This window comes from Octopus bimaculoides, chromosome 3 (assembly GCF_001194135.2).
Source record: "Octopus bimaculoides isolate UCB-OBI-ISO-001 chromosome 3, ASM119413v2, whole genome shotgun sequence".
NCBI classification, from domain to species: Eukaryota; Metazoa; Mollusca; class Cephalopoda; order Octopoda; family Octopodidae; genus Octopus; species Octopus bimaculoides.
The window spans coordinates 53,821,799-53,830,102 of NC_068983.1; the positions used below are offsets into that span (position 1 = coordinate 53,821,799).

Genomic DNA, 8,304 nt, shown 5'->3' on the forward strand with positions numbered 1-8,304 from the left:
TCGTGTTACTGACTCTTATCAATACTATGTATCTCTCGCATTCACATACATGTATTACTCGCACACACTCTTTTGTTTACATGACGGCCTGTCTTATATTGCGTTTTAATATGTCGCATTCACTCACACACAGACATACAGTTTAATGCTCCAATAAATCTTACTGTTATTCATCTCTATCGGTTGCGTTCCTATCTTTTATCTTACTGGCAAATTTCTTAGTTCTCTATGTTATAGAATTATAACATACTATCATTTCATATTTTTGTGTCGACCGTGTGACGCGTTTAAAAAAGGAGCCTGTTTTCCATTCGTCACCATTTCTCCTTTTGGTTCGCACGGTCGTTCTTACATATATATATGTGTGTGTGTGTGTGTGTAAGCTCATCCACTTTGGAAAAAAGGAACATACACAAACAATGACATTCTCTACCGTCGGTAGACTTCGTAGCGTCGAGTCATAGCAGAGACTTAGGCGTAACTGTCGCCACTAACCTTAGCAAAAGTGAGCACATCAACATAAAGAGTCGAGATGAGACGTAGAATGTGCACATGGATCCTCAGAACTTTTCAATCTAGAGATCATGAAACAACAATCCTTTTCTTCACTACGTTTGCTTGGTCTCACTTCGATTATTTTTACTGATTGTGGTCCCCCTACACATAACAAGATATAATGAGGATTGAAGCACCGCAGAGATTAATCACACAAATAAATGGCATGACTGGCCTTAATTATTGGGCTCGCCTCAAAAGGGTGAAACTTTATTCTCCCCAACGCCGCCCTGAGCCTATATTTTTTGTAGAAAGCGGAAAATATTCCACCAATAGGCGCAGGAGTGTCTGTGTGGTAAGTAATTTGCTTACCGACCACATGGTTCCGGTTTCAGTCCCACTACGTGGAACCTTGGGCAAGTGTCTTTACTATAGCCTCAGGGTGACCAAAGCTTTCTGAGTGGATTTGGTAGACGGAAACTGAAAGAAGCCCGTCGCATATATCTGTGTTTGTCCCCCAATCATCGCTTGACAACTGATGTTCGTGTTTACGTCCCCGTAACTTAGCGGTTCGGCATGAAACAGTAAGGCGGCGGGCTGGTAAAAACATTAGCACGCTGGGCGAAATGCTTAGTGGTATTTCGTCTGTTTTTACGTTCCGAGTTCATTTTCCGCCGAGGTCGACTTTGCCTTTCATCCTTTCGGGGTCGATGAATTAAGTACCAGTTGCGTACTGGGGTCGATCTAATCAACTGGCCCCCTCTCCAAAAATTTTGGGCCTTGTGCCTAGAGTAGAAAATAATATTTAGGGCGTCGAGCTGGCAGAAACGTTAACACGCCGGGCGAAATGCTTAGCGGCATTTCGTCTGCCGTTACATTCTCAGTTCAAATTCCGCCGAGGTCGATTTTGCCTTTCACCCTTTCGGAGTTGATAAATTAAGTACCTGTTACGCACTGAGGTCGATGTAATCGACTTAATCCCTTTGTCTGTCCTCATTTCTCCCCTCTATGTTTAGCCCCCTGTGGGCAATAAAGAAATAAATATATTTAAAACAGTAAGCATAAAAATAGCTGATTAAAAATCAATCCATCTAAAAATAATTAGGCGATGAAAAAATGACGACAGTAGTGCAATCGCAAATATAATTTTTTTTCCACACATTTCAACAAGCAAGGGAGGCAATTTAGAACATGTTACTACAATATTAGACATTTTCAGCGGAGCATAGATTTCATTTTATTTGCCGAATGACTAGATTACTTAGTGATAGTACAATACTCTAAATGCAATGAAGTCTCACAAGCATAAGACCCTACTGAATAGTGTTAAGTTCTGAAAGTTCTCCCTTCATGTAGTTTCCCTCTGTCATATTGTTGTTGCTTAATGTCCATAAAACGATAGTATTTTCAAATATACATATTTTTCACTTGCTTATCTCTTGAAGTAGTGGTAATGTTGGTGGTGGTGGTGGTGGTGGTGATTACCGATGAGATACAAGTACTTGTAATTTTAATCAACGATAAAGCAGCTGCAGCATTAGTATCTGTAGTAGTAGTATTAATGATGGTGGTAGGGGGGGGGGGTAGTATTATTGTTATAAATACACGTGTTATATATATAAATGCTCAAATATATGTCTCTGTGTGTGTCCATGCCTGTCTTTAGGTAACACGGCTAGAAAAACCGGTGCTTTGTTTGTGTCCCATATTTTAAAATGTTCGGCAAACAGATCGATAAAATAAGCACCAAAGTTTTAAAAAATAAGTACTAGGATCGATATGAACGACTAAAACACTTGCATCAAATTGGTGCTCCAGCATAGCCACAGTCCAACGACTGAAACCTTTTCTAGAGTTAAGCATTTCGTCTGACTCCATCGATTTTTTTTTACTCATTGCCCTCAGCGCCGCACACATTGACCTGTTAATATTGACCGTCACACCAAGGCGGTGAGCTGGCAGAAACGTTAGCACACCGGGCGAAATGCTAAGTACCACCGAAGTCGACTTTGCCTTCCATCCTTTCGGGATTGATAAATTAAGTACCAGTTGCGTCCTAAGGTCGATCTAATCGACTGGCCCCCTCCCCAAAAATTTCGGGACTTTTACTGAAAGGAGAGAAGAATCGTTAGCATGCCGGGCGAAATGCGTAGTGGTATTTCGTCTGCCGCTACGTTCTGAGTTCAACTTCCACCGAGGTCAACTTTGCCTTTCATCCTTTCGGGGTCGATAAATTAAGTACCAGTTGCGTCGATCTAATCAACTGGCCTAAAAATTTCGGGCCTTGTGCCTCCAGGGCGGCGAGCTGGCAGAGTCGTTAGCACGCCGGGCGAAATGCTTAGTGGTGTTTCGTCAGTCACTACGTTGAGTTCAAATTCCGCCGAGGTTGACTTTGCCTTTCATCCTTTCAGGGGTCGATGAAATAAGTACCAGTTACACACTGGAGTCGATGTAATCGACCAGCCGCCCCCTTTCCTCAAAAATTTTCAAGGTCTTGTGCCTAGAGTACAAATAATTATTATTGCTACATATCTTAATTGACCTAGAAAGAAATGAAAGGCAAAGACGACCGACTCCAGTGGGATTTGAACCCTGAATGTGAAGAGGACGAATGTCCCAAAACTTCATGAAACATTTAGTGCGAGAGCTTGAACGGTTCTGTATACTCACCTTCGATCTTTTCGTTCTTCTCACTGGCGGTGATGCGCTTCGATAACACTGTCCGACATACCTACAACAACAACAATAAGTACTTCTACTAGTAGTCGTAGTCGTCGTCGTCGTAGTAGTAATAGTAGTAGTAACAGCTCCGCGACGATCTAGAGCTACTCCCTACTATAGACGATAACCATAACTACAATCCCATCCACCACCGGCTCCAGCCACTATCCTATCTTTAAATTGAATGAGAGAGAGAGAGAGAGATGAGTGGGGGGGAGAAAATGAGATAGGACGAGAAAGGAGAGGTGAGACTTGCAGGACAAACAGGTAATTTTAGTGTGGACTGAAAATAACTCCTATCTATTATAAACAAATAAATCTATCTATCTATCTGTCTGTTTGTCTACCTATTCGTGTCTTTTTTTGTCCATCCTACCGACCGTCCGTCTGTTTGTCTGTCTATCCATCCACCCATCTATCTATCTATCTATCTGTCTGTCTATCTATCTATCTATCTATCTCTCTATCTGTCTGTCTGTCTGTCTGTCTATCTACCTATCTGTCTATCCATCTATCTATCTATCTATCTGTCTGTCTATCTATCTGTCTGTCTATCTCTGTCTGTCTGTCTGTATGGTGTTGTGACATTTCTGAGATGAAACAACTCACCTCTTATCAAATAAATAAACATTCATGAAAGTGTACTGCGGAGACGTGAAACGTTCAAGCTTATACGGTCAAGAAAGAAAGAAAGAAAACGGGGAGTCAGGTGGGAAGAAGGGATGGCGGAGATGTAAAGCTCGTGAATGCTCAAAACAAGACAGGGTTTGGTTTTTGAATCTCGTTATTCCGGATTCGATCCACTTTCTTAACCTTTGCTTGCCCAATATTTTGTGAGTGTTATTTAGTCAGCAGAATCTACGAGAAAGCACGACGCATGGTATGAGTTCTTTCTCTCTTTTTAATTTAGAGTCAATTTTAACCAGCCTCCTGCTTCGTAGTAAACTTGTGAAGGAAAGTATCTTGCTTTATTCATCATCAGATTTTATTGTCTACATATTGTGATTTTTTTTGTAATTTCGTCGCCCTTTCAAAGCCTAGCCAGGCTCATGGGCCCGGTTTCCCGGTTTCTATGGCGTATGTGTTTCCCCCCAGTCCATCGCAGCGTCACTCAAGAAACAGGAAGAAAGAGTGAGAGAAAGTTGGGGCGAAAGAGTACAACAGGGGTCGCCACCACCCCCTGCCGGGGCTTAGGTGTTTTCGCTCAATAAACACTCACAACGCCCGGTCTGGGAATCGAAACCGCGAGTCCGCTGCCCTAACCACTGGGCCATTACGCCTCCACATACTCAATATATGTATGTATGTATGTATGTATGTATGTATTATGTATTCATGTATGTATGTATGTATGCATGCATGTATGTCATTATTCAGTTTTATTTCAAGATTTCTTACCAATAGAGAAAGAATCAGTTTCTAACCTAGATCCAAGGTTCCTTCATTGGAATTTCAACATCAATGTGCAGATTTGTATGTCTTATGTCTATTGTCATGCATTTAGTTGCATATCTAGACATGCTTATTTATATTTAAATGTAAACTTCTGGATAGTTTTACAGATATTTTTACAGTTCTAGTGATGGCTTAGATATGTATCCTTCGAATTAGCTTTCTCCTTTCGGGTTTTGAGAAGCCTAATTTCTCAATATCGGTATTTAGGCAGTGTGTTACGTATTCCAGGGCCCCAATAATTACAGGTATAAATCTGAACTTGTAATCTGGATAGAGTAACTGCAGATTTCTCGATAGTTCAGTGTAGGTATTCTTTTTCACTAATCTTCAGCTTTATGCTAACATCCACTGGGCAGCTAATTTCCACAACTGTACAGTTTCTCTTCTCTATCCCAAATCATTATATCAGGTCTGTTGTGCTTACATTTTATTGGGGTCTTCATTGGGACATTCCACCAGTACTCCCTTTTATTATGAGTAACTATGGCTTCTGCCACGCTATGGGTTCTTATTTCTTTGTTCTTGAGGTTATCCTTCCAACGGATTTCATTATAGAGTGTTCTAGCTACATCATGTCTCTTCGGTAGATAATACCGTGATGACATTTTCGAACAACTGCTTATGGTGTGGGTAATATCTTCGGTGTTAACTCCGCAAAGTCTGCATCGGTTGTCACATTTTACTGCTTTTCCTGCATCTCTGTCCCTTTTGTGCATCAGGTACTTGGTTGATATTTCCTGTTCCTGGATTGCAAACGCATACTCTTCAAAGTGGGAGGTTGTAATCCGGCTATTGGTCCATGATAGACTGCTTTCATGATTAATGTTACTATCACGAGCTATTCTTATAATGTAACGGTTCTAATGGCAATACATCAAAGTCAGGGCCAGCCCAAGGTACCGGCAACTCGGGCAGTCGCCCGGTGCGCCATGTGGTTTTTATTCTTTTATCCTTTTATTTGTTTCAATCATTTGACTGCGGCCATGCTGAAGCACCGCCTCTAGTCGAACGAATCGCCCCCAGGACTCATCCTTTGTAAGCCTAGTACTTATTCTATCGGTCTCTTTGGCCGAACCGCTAAGTAAGGGGACGTAAACACCAGCATCGGTTGTCAAGCAATGGTGGGGAGACAAACATATACACACATATATATATACACGATGGCCTTCTTTCAGTTTCCGTCTACCAAATCCACTCACAAGGCTTTGGTCGGCCCGAGGCTATAGTTGAAGACACTTGCCCAAGTTGCCACGCAGTGGGACTGAACCCGGCATTATGTGGTTGGTACATTTTCAGTTTTTCTCTTTGTGGAAGTTCTAAAAAAATATTCTTGTAAAGGCTCCGAAGTACAGCTTGCCTGGGGCACTTGCAACCCTAGGGACGGCTCTGGCCAAAGTGCGCTGGACACTTAATTTTTAAATTCCTATCTCATAACTCGTTTGTCGCATAGACTCTCTTCAATACGTTTCCAGCAATATTTCTTGCTTTGTGGGACTCGTCGACGTTAATGGTCTTCCAGAATGCCTTCCAAACTCTAATTTGTTCCATCTGCTTCAGACTTATCTCTAATTCGAGTGATGGTATGTCGCGTAGGTGAATCTGTTTGAAACCCACTTCTAAACTGTCTTTGCGAATTTTGACTGTTTTCAAATTTCCAGTTGCACTTTAAGGTAAACTTCTTTTGTTCAAAGCTTCATCTGTCTCCCTTTATTATTTCTAACGGCTTAAATCTAAAAGATGAAAAGAAAATTGAGTTATTTGCTATTAAAATATGTATACATTTTTGGGACACCCAGTACACACGCTCACGCGCACACACAAAATATGTTTTTGTGTGCGCGTTTATTCTTCGTCAGCTTAACTGGCGAGGGATGGACATTATTTTATACCTGCGAATGGTATGAATATCATTAAAAAAGAAAGAAGCAAAAATATCAATAAGTAAATAACTATTATGAAAATATTGCTATAGTAATTGAGTTCACTGACTCATATTCCAGGCACTCCTTTGTCACATTTATCGCTTTGATGTAAGGCTGGCTGTGACCTTGTAATACAACAATACTGTTGCTCACTGAGCCTAATATATTTCGTTTTGTATTTAATTTGCCAAATTCTTGAAGTGAACTCGTGTCAATACACTTGTTTGTTGACTCGTGTAATTTATCTTATTTCAAAGAAATAAAATATCAAGAATGCCGAGGACATTGACATTCTCAGCTTCGAGAACTTACCACCGCAACACCACTGTCAAACAGAATTGAGACACTGGGAAACATGAGTGTCTCTTCGGCAAGATCGCCTGACCAGTGATCTCTTATTTGTTTCTGTCACTGAATGCAGCAACACTGGGCGGGGTTTAGTCGAACAAATTCGCCATGATACTTATATGAATATATTTTTTATGGGTGCGTATTTAAGACATTTGCTTTGGAATCTTGTGGTTTGGAGTTCAAGGGACCTTAAGCAAACATCTACTTTAGCCTCGGGGCGATCAATGCCTTGTAAGTGAATATGGTAGACGGAAGATTTGGTAGATTAAAACTGTGTCACGTGTGTGCGTGTGCGTGCGTGCGTATTTATCCTTCGCCGATTAAAAGAGTATTCGCTAAGAAAACCGATGGACGGTAATTTACGAACAAAGTTCGTTGATTCGTGTTCCATGCACTCTTCTCCCACACGCCGTTTTGATACAAGCTGAGCCAGTGACTGGTTCGCTGTGAACTTGTAAAACGACACTGTTGATCAAAAGGCACGTCATATTTTATTGCAAAGAAATGAAATATCAGGAACGTTGAGGACATTGACATTCTCAGCTTCGGGGACTTACCGCTGTTGTCCAACAGTTTTGAAACACGGGGTAACATGGGTGTTTCTACACCAAGATCGCTTGACCTGCTAGAAATAGAAACTAAATCTAAATGTATTCAGAAGCAAACGTTACTGTCTTAAAGCTGGAAAGGATACATTCCATTTTGTAGTTCTACATACACTTTATCTATTTTATTTTTTATCTTTTACATGTTTCAGCCACTGGACTGTGGCCATGCTGGGGCACTGCTTTGATGTTTTACTCGAATAAATCGACTATAATACTTGTATTTTTGTTTTTAAGTCTTGCATTCCATTCTATCGGTCTTGCTTCTGCCGAAACTTTAAGTCACTTACGAGGAAATGCAATTTTGCATAAACCCCACTATTTCACTGCTACTTTATTTTATCTACTCCGAAAGGATGAAAACCAAAGTGGAGCTCGGCGGAATATTGATATCAGAACGTTAAGAGCCGGAAGAAATGTTGCCGAGTATTTTGTCCGATATACTAACGATTCTCCGAACGCGCTGCCTTAAGGAACGGAGAAGAGCGATTTCTCAGCTTGGCACAAGGGAATAAATTATGTGAGATAGTTCATACCGTGGATTTAAAGAGGCCTCAGTGTATGACTGGTATAATTTAGTATAGTAGTTCTCAACCATCTATTTTTTTTTTTGACCTATCGACCCTTTTGATTATGATTTTATTTGGAGGGACCCTCTTAGCCATTTAATATTTAAAAACTAGTTTTATAGGCTCTTCTGTCAAAATCCCTGTTTTGTTTTTCACACGTTCATTTGAGTAGGTCTGTAATAATCT

At 40.8% G+C, this 8,304-nt stretch overlaps 1 protein-coding gene across 1 annotated transcript in view; it reads right to left on the reverse strand.

Moving 5' to 3' along the window:
- Positions 1-3,286, reverse strand: part of LOC106880479 (sodium-coupled monocarboxylate transporter 1) — a 177,370-nt gene extending 174,084 nt beyond the window's left edge. Inside the window, exon 1 of the mRNA XM_052966176.1 lies at positions 3,166-3,286. The gene's annotated coding sequence lies outside the window, so the exon portion shown is untranslated. The remainder of the gene's footprint in view (positions 1-3,165) is intronic.
- Between the last annotated feature and the right edge of the window lie 5,018 nt (positions 3,287-8,304).